Genomic DNA, 12,465 nt, shown 5'->3' on the forward strand with positions numbered 1-12,465 from the left:
TTGCTTATTCTGGCATTCTTTGGTTACACTGGATCGTTTATAATGCGTATCATTTAAGAAGTGGTCAATAGTAGCACTCCAACGCGCTGAATCCATACCCGCAGGGGGTCGAGCATATCTATAAATTTACCTTTTGCAAAATTTTTGCGGCCTCTATACCGCTGACATATTCGATGGTTCAGTGATGCCCATAAACTTCTAGCATCGGGATCATTTGAAATGGCTTGAAAATCAAAATATGTCTACAAAAAATATAGAAGTTAAAAATAAATCAAAATTAAACATGTTAAATATGACTTTATAAATAATAAATAATTTACCAAAAGATATGTAAACATGCCATTCCGATCGGCTTTAGGAACTTCTTTCCAGGTGTTCTTATCCAAAGCTATGTCACGCCAGATATAACTTCCAACCTTCCGAATGAAACATTCATATATATCCCCAAGTGGCACAAAAGTATTTATGTCAAATATTAGTTTTAGAGGCTGTCTGCCGTTTGCTTCATATAGCCAATGCATTTTCTTGTTTACTGTCATACATCTTCGTCTAGGAGGTATTGCTGCAAAAGAAAAAAATAGTAGTAAAAGATAGTTTTTTATATACATACAATATGAAATACAATGAATTAGAATAAATCTTAATTACCATCAATCTGGTGAACACCAAAATCTCCATCGAACGGATGTGGTGGTTCGTCACCACCATCACCTCCATGGCTCATCACAACAGCCATGAAATGAACCAATGCAATCCAAAAAAATTACATCCTGAAAAATTATAACACTATATATATATATATATATATATATATATATATATATATATATATATATATATATATATATATATAACATAATAAGAAAAATTATAACACAAGTGGGAGTTGTTTTTCATGTGTTTTCCATATCTTCATTTTTAATATAAACTTATTTTTATTTTTAGTTTTAGTTTTCTATTACGACATTGTACAATTTCATATTTTTCTATTTTGTTTCAATTATACAATCATATACATTTCACATTATAACATCAAATACACATAAACATTTTTACATACATATACAAACATATAAATACATTTTTACATACATATCCACACATATACATTTTTACATACATATACAAAGATATACATACATTTTTTCATACATATCCACACATATACATACATATTTATATAAATATACACATATACATATACATTTCACATACAAATACATACATTAACATAGATTTTTTCATATATTTACACCCATATATATAGATTTTTCACATATACATACATTTCACATACAAATAGTCTTATACACATATTTTTTCATACATACACATAAATTTCATCTATAAATACAAATATACATTTATATTTCACGTGCAAATACTCTTATACACACATTTTTTCATACATAGTCATGCATTTCATATACAAATATACATATACATATACATTTCACAAACAAATACCAACATTTCTTATACCTATATTAAAAACCGAAATAAATAACCTGGAAATTGTTTAGGTGGTGGTGCTATGGTCGAAGTCGCCGGAGTAAATGTGGTATCACCAGAAAAGAGATTGTGTCACCGGAGATGTTGCTGTGAAACCACCAAAATCACACCAAAATCCAAAATTAACACACAAATTCATTCTAGAAAAGAAACTGAAAGAGAAATGAGGGAAGGGAGCACCTACCGTTGTTACAGATTCCGGAAAATTGGAGTTTGTCTCTGGAAAACGTATCATAGTGTCAGCCAAATGTAGGGAAGAGGAGGAGTGAAGAGGAAAGGAGAAATTAAAGGCTTTGTGGTGGTGGTCGCCGATCAAATCAAGAGGATCGGGGTTTTTTTGGCCGAAAAATTGTCGGAAATCGTGTAAGAGAATTTGGAGTGAAGCTGTAACCTCTTTCGAGAGACGATGGGGAGGTAAAGCGGACGAACCCTTTAGCGGCGACCCTATTTGCGGCAATAGGGAACTAATTAGGGTGACAAGTTGGAGGGAAGATATCCCGCGTCTTTTTTGGTGACTAATAGCGACGACGTCAAAACGCGTCTTGTCACCTGTCGTCCCTAATACTACCTGTCGTCTATAATGGCGTCGCCCCTAATACCTATATTTCTTGTTGTGGTTGTCAATATAAAATACTAAATATAATTCAATATTTCTGATATTTTATATATTCATCTTCTCCCCAATTTAAACACAATGTTATAGGGAAAAATAAAAGGAAACAATCCTATAACAGGAAGAAAAAAACTACACTACAATAAATCAAGGCTTTAGCGGCGCCATTTTCTTTTAGCGGTAACACAACACTTTGTCGCCGCTAATTGTGTCGCCGCTAAGGTCTTGTTGCCCGAATCTGCGTTATCCCCTTCTGGTAGACATTAGTCGTCCCATCCAACGATTGGGGCCTCTTTTCGCACAAAACCTATACCGGCGACAATTTGTCGCGCGCTAAAGGTCGAAATCATCACTACTAATTGTGGATAATAAAAGACGCATTACCCTTCCCTACAGATAATCGTCGTTGTTGTTGGTTGTCGCCAGTAAAGCCTTAAGTGTCGCCACTAAAGGCCTGCGCAGATAAAAAGAAAAAAACGACGCAGACTTCAATTTTCCTCTCTGTTTTCGATTCATGTCGTTATGTCGTTTGTTCTTCCCCCATTTTCTGTGAGTTATCATCGATTCCGACAAAGAGTCTCTGAACATTGTAAGATTACGGATCAAAGGGGTTTAGGGCTTCAATTAAATGGGTTCAACTCATGAAAACAGTGCATCTCGGGTAAAAGGTAACTTCAACTTCTAATTTTTGTTTGTCTTTCTCTTATAACATCGATTTTTAGCTCCATTTGATGATTAATTGCAAAATACTTTTCAATTTTAGTTTTTTTGGTTATTTTGTCTTTGTCACCATCGTGGGTTTACTGTACCGGCAGGTGAGAGTATTTTCCAGTGAGGCCCAATTTTTCCGGTGACATTGAGTAATTTCCGCCACCACAAGTTCTATTTACTTCTATTTATTGTGAAATTTGAATTTAATTCCAAACTATGTGTAATTGTATAAATTATGTGAAAATTGGCATATATTTGATATATTTATGTGAATTTATGTAAATTTGGTGTATATATGCCAATGTATGTATGTTTGGTGTATATATGGTATATAAATGTGAAATATGTGTATTTGGTATAAGTAGGATGTTATTATGTATGTATGTGTATTATGTGTGTTTGGTGTATATGTGATATATGAATGTGAAATTTGTGTATTTGGTATAAGTAGGATGTTATTATATATATATATATATATATATATATATATATATATATATATATATATATATATATATATATATCTATATATATATATAAGTATATGTGTATTTTGTGTAAGTAGGATGGTATTATGTATGTATGTGAATGTATGTGTATTTGGTGTATATGTGGGATATGTATGTGAAAGTATATGTATTTGATGCTCAAAGGCATCGGCCGAAAACTTTCTGCTATCTTGTTGATTTCACAACCATCACAACCACCACCACAGTCATCATAACCGTCACAGGTAAAACAAGATTATTTAATATCAATAAATGCATGTTGATTTGGTAATTTTTGTTTGTGGTGATTATTTTCTAAAAGCTTTGGTAATTGGTATCATAAATGCATGTTGATTTGCTAATTGTGTTTTTGTCCCAAGTGCAAGAAATAGCAATGTACTTTGGTTTTCTGTCTCTAATTTAAAAATAGCAATGTACTTTGAAATCATAAAATGCATGTTGATTTGGTAATTTTGGTTTGTGGTGATTATTTGCTAAAAGCTTTGTTAATTGTGCTTTTGTGCCAAATGCAAGAAATAACAATGTACTTTGGTTTGTTGTCTTTAGTTTAAAAATAGCAATATACTTCGACATCATAAAATGCATGTGGATTTGGTAATTTTGGTTTGTGGTGATTATTTGCTAAAAGCTTTGTTAATTTGGTTTTTGTCTTAAGTGCAAGAAAAGGCAATGTACTTTGGTTTTTTGTCTCTAGTTTAAAAATAGCAATGTACTTTGGCATCATAAAATTCATGTTGATTAGGTAATTTTGGTTTGTGGTGATTATTTGCTAAAGGCTTTGTTAATTGTGCTTTTGTCCCAAATGCAAGAAATAACAATGTACTTTGGTTTCTTGTCTCTAGTTTAAAAATAGCAATGTACTTTAGCATCAAAAAATGCATGTTGATTTGGTAATTTTCGTTTGTGGTGATTATTTTTTAAAAGCTTTGTTAATTGGGTTTTTGTCTCAAGTGCAAGAACTAGCAATGTACTTTGGTTTTTTGGTCTCTAGTTTAAAAATAGCAATGTACTTTATCATCATAATATGCATGTTGATTAGGTAATTTTGTTTTGTGGTGATTATTTGCTAAAAGCTTTGTTAATTGTGCTTTTGTCCCAAATGCAAGAAATAACAATGTACTTTGGTTTTTTGTCTCTAGTTTTAAAATAGTAATGTACTTCGGCATCATAAAATGCATGTTGATTTGGTAATTTTGGTTTGTGGTGATTATTTGCTAAAAGATTTGTTAATTGGGTTTTTGTCTCAAGTGCAAGAAATAGCAATGTACTTTGGTTTTTTGGTCTCTATTTTAAAAATAGCAATGTACTTTGGCATTATAAAATGCATGTTGATTTGGTAATTGTGTTTTTGTCCCAAGTGTAGGAAATAGCAATTTACTTTTGGTATATCTTGTATTTAAGTGCAAGAAGTAGAAATATACTTTGTAAGTTTTTGTTTAGGTTTGATACTACAACTTATAAAATTATATATGTTATTATTTATTATGTAGTTGGAAAATCTTCGATCAATGCTCAACGACCTGACATGTGGGGAGAAGATTTATTCGGTTTTTCAATCACAGAATAATCAAGGAGGAAACGATAGGAACAGAGATAATGGTATGTAGGGAGCAGCTTTGTTTGTATGTTATACTTGTTGTTGTTGGATATAGTGTCTAAGCCCATAACTATATTTGGTATGTACTTGACCCGACCCGGCATGGTCCATTTGGGTTGCACTTCACCCGAACAATTTATGGATAATATTTGAGAATAGTACAAGTTATTATTTATTAATATATTATAAGTTCTAATATATTAATATAAGATCATATTATTTAATTAGTAGTGATCTATAATTAATCTAGGATTAATTTAGTGATCAAAGATATTACTAATTAAATATGGGCTTCTATATTTATATAGTGTGGGCTTATGCTCATTTGGAATGGGCTAGGATTGCATGGGGAGGTCCATGGATACTCCATGGAGCTTTAACCCATGGATCTCATGGAAATGAAGAGACATGGGTATTAGGGTTTACATGGATGTAACCCTAATCCACCACACTATATAAAGGAGGTCTTGGTTCTTGAAATCATACTAGTTGACACTTGTTGAGGTGAGGGCAATTTCAAGATAGTAGTGACTATTCTCTCAAAGTTCCAAGTTTGTGGTGATTTGTGACTTTCATTTGAGGCATCCACACTATTGGTGCTAGGCTCTAAAACTCCAATCAATCAACATCAACTACAAGGTAAGTATGTCTTCTAGCTTTATTTGATTCATGTTCCACATGCCATGCTAGTTAGGATATAAACCTTGGAAAATTAATTATTTGCATGTATCTTAGACAAACATAGATCCAAGGTTTATTAGGGTTGCATGTACACTTAGGAAGTGTTAGAATGCTCAAAACCCATCAGTTGTCACGCTTTGCTACTTATTAGAATTGTAAAACTTTCATACCCCCGAACTAGACGGCGGAAACGTCCGAGGGCTCGCGTGACTTAAATTGAATATCATCACAATGAATATACATAAATCATAACATAAACATCACCATGCATCAATATATTACAACTAGAATTGTTCACATCAAGTACACTGTTTGAACATTACAAATCCATACATAAATTGTTTGATAGATTTCATAAGCAAAACACCCTAACATACTTAGTACTTATTCCTCGGCTTACCTATTACCTGAGAATACAAGTTATTTTGAAAAACGGTCAACATATGGAACGTTGGTGTGTTCATAAGTATGTTGTGATAAAAATGATTTGTGTAGTTTGTAAAACCCAGAAAATCCGATATTTTCTGAAAAGGCCATTGTTTATAAAAAGGTGTGAAGATCCGTACAATATGCATGATGATTCAAAACATGTACAATTGAAGAACTTAGTATTAAACGTCCAAGTGAAAATGTTGAACTTCCCCGGAAAACCCGATGTTTTCCAAAAACATAAAATACAGTGATTTCTCAAATTGTTATACCTCCACAATAAATGATTTTGTTTACTCTTCCTTGATTACTCGGGTGGTGTTGGATTAATTAAGGTTTGTGAGTTGTTATAATCATGCATTAGTAATGACTAGTTTATAACTACAATTTACGAACGATCCTTAGAGGCGGCGCCCGTTATAACTCACTTAATCCAACCACCTTGATTACTCTCGATTATCGCCCTGAATCTGTTTACGTTGATTACTCATAAGCCTAGCAAACGAGGAAAAGAGGAGTACAAATATTGCTACTTCCGTGAGTTTACTTTAGGTCGTCGGGGATGCGAAAGAGTCGTTGGCCCATCTCGCATTTGATTACTTTGACCTTACTGGCAATACTATTGGATCACTAGGGCCCAATAGCACATAAAAGCTATTGAAAGTCCTTTTATATGGAATTGGGTCATAGGAGGCCCAGTAACATATAAGCGTTATCCCTTTAGGCCCAAAGGATCATGTTAATGGACTTGCAAGGTCCAACAAGCATGATTTGAAACATCTAAGCCCAAGTTTGAATAATTACTCATCTTAGGTTTCGCATATCTATTGGAGGCTTCGATTTTACGGTTGTTGTAATACTATCGATTCGAGACCGATCGATTCGTTTGTAACGATATTTGGAGTTAAACGTGTATTCGTCTTTTGATTTTTCGGCAGTCGTGGTTTTTGTATTTTGACTCAATGAAACAATTTGTTTAAAAGTAGAAGTTTGACCCTTTTCACACCTTTCTTTTTATAAAAATAACAAATTTAGTCATTTATATAAAAGAAAAGACATTTTTAGCCCTTAAAACATTTTCTTGACACCTTTGTATCATACATTTGTTGAAATGATGGTTTTAACTCAAAATTTATTTTGTTAACTGTTTTAGTCCTTTTAGAATAGTAATTTTCGGTTAAAACCCAACTTTTCACAATTTTTACAGTTTTGGCCCGAAATCCAAAAACTTTACATTTTTTTTATCCTTTTTGGAAATAAAAAGCATTTTTTACCCTTGAAATAGTTTTATTACCCTTTTTATCCCCTGTTTTGAAGAAAGTTTCATTTCAGCCCCTTTAGTTGTCATTTTTTGCAATTTTGGGCTTATTGGGCTAAAAGGCCCAAAATTAGCCCATTAAGCTAAAAATTTACATTTCAAGTCCTTTGAAAATATTAATATTCAGAAAAATAATTATGGAAACTGTTTTGACTCTTTTGGCCCTTAAGAAACAGTGACTTGTCAATTTTTAACCCAAGTATTGTATTTTTGACAATTTAAGCCCAAAAATGGGTTTTATGTTGGAAATATGTTCATCATAATCTTATAAGTTATTATTCTTGACTAGTTTAGTGTAAAATAAATTAGATCATCTTTGTGTCCTTTCTCATGCCATAGATCTCGAGTATTACCCCTTTTTGGTAACATTTTCATCATAAAAACACACATACATGCATAAAATCACACATGGCATACACATACACATATATCTACACATTTTCTTGTATTCTCCCCCATAAAACACATAAAAACCGAAAAGAAAGGGGTATGAAGCTCACCTTGAGTTGTGGTTTTGGTTTTGAAGAGAGAAATGAAGAAAGTTTCGATCCTAGCAAGTCTTCTTAGAAGATCTCGAATTTAAAGGCTTCTAAGATGCAAGATCACAAGTTTGAATAGATTTAGAAGAGATTTTTGATGAAATGAAGTAGCTAGATCATGGATCCATGTAAGATCTTACCTTAGATGATGTATTTGTGGAATAATCTCCTTTAAAGCTTCCTAAATCTCGAAAATTTGGTGGAGAGTGGAGAGATTTTCCTTGAGAGAATTTAAGTGAATTGTGTGTGTGTTTGTGTTGTGTTCGTGTAACGCCCGTAGATCCGGGCTAGTCAATTTAGAGATGATAAGCATCAAAAATCACTTTTTATGGAAGATTATTTAGAAGGATTAATCTTAACCAAGTTGTAGTATATGTCACAAGGTTTCCGTGCATATAAAGAACGCCAAAATCCGATTCATAACGAAGAAGTTATGACATGTCGAAGTTTCGCGACAGAACCGGCATGACCCAGCGCGACCCAGCGCGACGTAAATAGTTAATTTAAGGTAGATAGATATCTATCCTTAGTGATCTAAATGAGAGTCGAATATTTCTTCGATAGTAGTCCAACGATAAAAAGACAGACGAAAACGGAGTTCAGATGAAGGAGTTATGAATTTCGAACGGAGTTTTCCTGTCCCAGCCTACTAAAGATAATATATAAGTAATATACTTATAATATATTAAAAATAAAGTCAAAATTAGTCAATGGAGTCTAAACAAAAGTTGTAGAGCATAATCTCACTATGCGTCGATATAAAGAACGTCGAAAACGGAGTTCTTATGCGAAAGTTATGAATTTCTGAAGTTCGGGATGCGAAACCCCAAAACTGTCAGATACCACGACGTGGCAAGTCTTCTGACACCTCCGGGAGTCCCCCAGATGCAACTTGCAATGACGCATGCAGTGACGACCAAGCCCACGACGTGGAAAAAGGTGTTACGACGTGGCAAGGGCAGATTTTGCTCTATAAATAGATTTGAAGGGCCAGCCGAGTTTGGTTGCTCATTCTCTGATCTCTTACCCATATTACATCGTTTTATGTGCAATTTTAACCCCACCGAAGCCGCGGTATCAACCCTGAGACCCGAAGCAAGTCCCGAAGCCCGAAGATCCCGAGAAGAAAAGAGTTTCCGAACCGAAGCTCTGCCCGCGAGAAGTCAGGTGTGTGAAGAGATCACAGTTTCATCGAAGGATACTACTTCTACAAGCCATAGTTCTGCCCGATCATCTTTTGATCAAGTGAGTGTGTGGTCACTTTCTTCTAATACATAAATATTAAGTATTTGCTATGAAATACGTGCTATGTGTATAATATATTGTTGTTTATTTGAGATGATTGTGGAATGGATGAATTATATAAGTTTTAATGAGTTAAACTATATATGTATTTTGTATCTAAAAATATGTTGGGTAGAACATGAGTAGATGAGGTTGTTGGTAGGTGATAAAAGGTGGGTTGGACAATGAGATAAAAGGATAAAGAGATAAACTTGTTTTAGATCTGAGAGTATGGATCAGAGCAGGAGGTTAGTTTTAGATCCAAGGGTATGGATCAGATCAAGAGGTTAGTTTTAGGTCCGGGAATATGGATTAGGTAATGAGGAAAATTTAAGATCCGGGAGTACGGATTATGTATTTTAGAACTACGTATTCATTCGATAAGGTATCATGTGTATAGTTCCTTTTAGGAACGTGATTTTAAATACGAGTATTGATTATAATATGAAATACACATATGTATGTGAAGTATTTGTCATTGTCCAAAATACGTGTTAGATATATTTGATATTATTACTTAAAACCTTGTGTTAAGTATACTGTCACACCCCAAAACCAAGATGTGTATATATGATACTATTACTTAAAACCTTGTGTTAAGTATACTGTCACACCCCAAAACCAAGAACGGCGGAAACGTTCTGGGGCGGAGGACGTCATGTAAAGTATCACAACACAGTATAACAGTAAATAAGCAAACAACATCATCCATTGCATTAAATATATAATTTTAATACAAGTGTGTTCCGTACAGTTATAGACACCAAAAAGTAAATCAAAATAATAAGATGAGTCGTGAATGCGCTCCATCTTCTCAAAAGCTGGCCTCGGTACCTGTCTACTGACGACCTGAGAATACAAGTTAGTTTGAAAGAGTTTATCAGCATTAAGCTGGTGAGTTCATAAGTAATTTAGTTTCGGTGTTTGTATCAAAACGTTTGAACGTGGTTTTAAACATGAGTTTGTAAACATTGGTGATAAAAGTATGTGAACGTTTGTAAGTGTTTGTAAAAGTTTGAATCTCTCAGAAAAACCTATATTTTCTATTAAAAGTAGCCTTCTACCAAGGCGTAACTGTTTTGTATGTTCATTTTGATGGGGTTTGAGCATTCTAACACTTCCTAAGTGTTCATGCAACCCTAATAACCTTGAATCTATGTTTTCTCTATATACATGCAAATTTCTTTTTCAAGGTTATTTCCTAACTAGCATGGCATGGGGATTACACAAAACATAAAAACTAGTAGAAATACATACCTTGTTGTTGCTTGGATTCCTTCAAGACTTTGTGAGCCTAGAACCCCAAATGTTGTGCCTCAAATGCTTCACACAACACCACAAAACTCGGAATAACTTGAGAGAATACTTCTAGCACTCAAAATCGGTTATGCCCTCTCTAGAAACACTAGGTCACGATTTTGCTAGCCAAAGGGTCTCTTTTATAGTGGTGTCATAATTAGGGTTTCATCATGAAGACCCATAATTGCCATGACTCTTCATTTCTCATGACCCATGGGTTTGTAACTCCTATGGACTATCCATGGAGCTCCAAATGGTTACATCCATAACCCATAAACCATGGATCATTAATGCACCATAAAAGAATTGATGATTGTCATAATCAACCCTTATATATTTAATTAGTCTCACTTTGATCACCAAATTAATACTAGATTAATACTTGATCAATACTAATTAAATAATACTATTATTAATATATTAGAACTTATAATATATTAATAATCATAAGTTCCTTATTCTCTCATTTAGTCTATCCAAGTATTGCAATTCCATGCAACCCAAATGGACCATGTCGGGTCGGGTCAAGTACATACCAAATAAAGTTATAGACTTACACACTATATCCAATAGTCTCCCACTTGGATAAGTCTAATAACTATATTTGCAAATATGAGTTCAAAATCCGACTAGCAATCGTAGCTCTTTCAAAGTCTCTCGGAACTGAGATGATGATGATACGCCATTTAAGATAAGTGATCATATAATCCTCCGTTCTCATGATATCAGCCGGACAAACACATGGAACATGGTCTTACTTATTGTTCAACATTTGTTTCTCGATCTTCGATTTGTTTTGACATAGAACTAAATTGAACACATCAATTAGGTTCTGACCGGGCCCGGTACATGGGTCAAAACCAAATCATCGAGGGGCCCAGATATCGCTTCTATTTCTAGAAGGAACAGATAAACTTCGACTGATATGCTTGTACTAACTACTTGTTGAATTACTCACAAAGGCACGTTTTATAACATCGAGTTACCAATGCATTTTCGTACAATCAATGAATAACCAACTCATAGTCAACAACTCATATCTCTAGGTTTGAAGATTTATATGATATTACCGTCTCACGATCACTCGAGATATATTCCATGAAGTGATGCAAGTGAGCATGGGTTGAATCCAATACTCAGCCCTTATGAGTACTCATGAATGTTGTAGCAACCATTGCATTGTCTAAAGCACTTTAGACAAATCATACAAGCCAAATTCATGACAGTCTTAAATCAATACTTACTTCCAAAGTTTGACTGACTGTGGATGGTTTGAATAATAACTTAATTATTCTGGAAGTAAAAACATGCAAAATTGAAACATAGTAAACAATCAACACAAGATAGTAACACCTTACTCATAAATAAATAAAAACTTTTATTTATCATCAAATGTCAATTACATTTTACAAGTTTCAGGAATCTAATTATTGAAACTAATATCATCCTTCAGCCCAATGCGCCTCACATGCTGTAAATGCTTAACCCTGCTCAGTCCCTTCGTGAGGGGATCTGCCAGGTTCTCATCTGATGATACTCTCTTTGCTACGAGGAGTCCTTCTTCTATTCTATGTCTGATGAAATGGTATTTTCTGTCAATGTGCCTAGATCTCCCGTGATCTCTTGGCTCTTTAGCCAAAGCAACCACACGTTCACTGTCACAGAAAATTTCCATTGGATCCTTTATAGATGGTACAACTCTAAGGTCTCCGATGAAGTTCTTTATCCATATCGCCTCTTTTGCTGCCTCGCTTGCTGCTATGTATTCTGATTCACAAGTTGAATCAGCTACTGTTTCTTGCTTGGAACTTTTCCAAGTAATCGCTCCTCCATTTAAGATAAAGACCCAGCCTGACTGAGAGCGGAAATTATCCCTATCAGTTTGAAAGCTAGCATCACTATATCTTTCCACTCTTAATTCCTCACTACCTCCGAGGGTAAGGACCCAGTCCTTAGTCCTCCGCAAATACTTG

This window comes from Lactuca sativa, chromosome 3 (genome assembly GCF_002870075.4).
Source record: "Lactuca sativa cultivar Salinas chromosome 3, Lsat_Salinas_v11, whole genome shotgun sequence".
Classification (NCBI taxonomy): domain Eukaryota; kingdom Viridiplantae; phylum Streptophyta; class Magnoliopsida; order Asterales; family Asteraceae; genus Lactuca; species Lactuca sativa.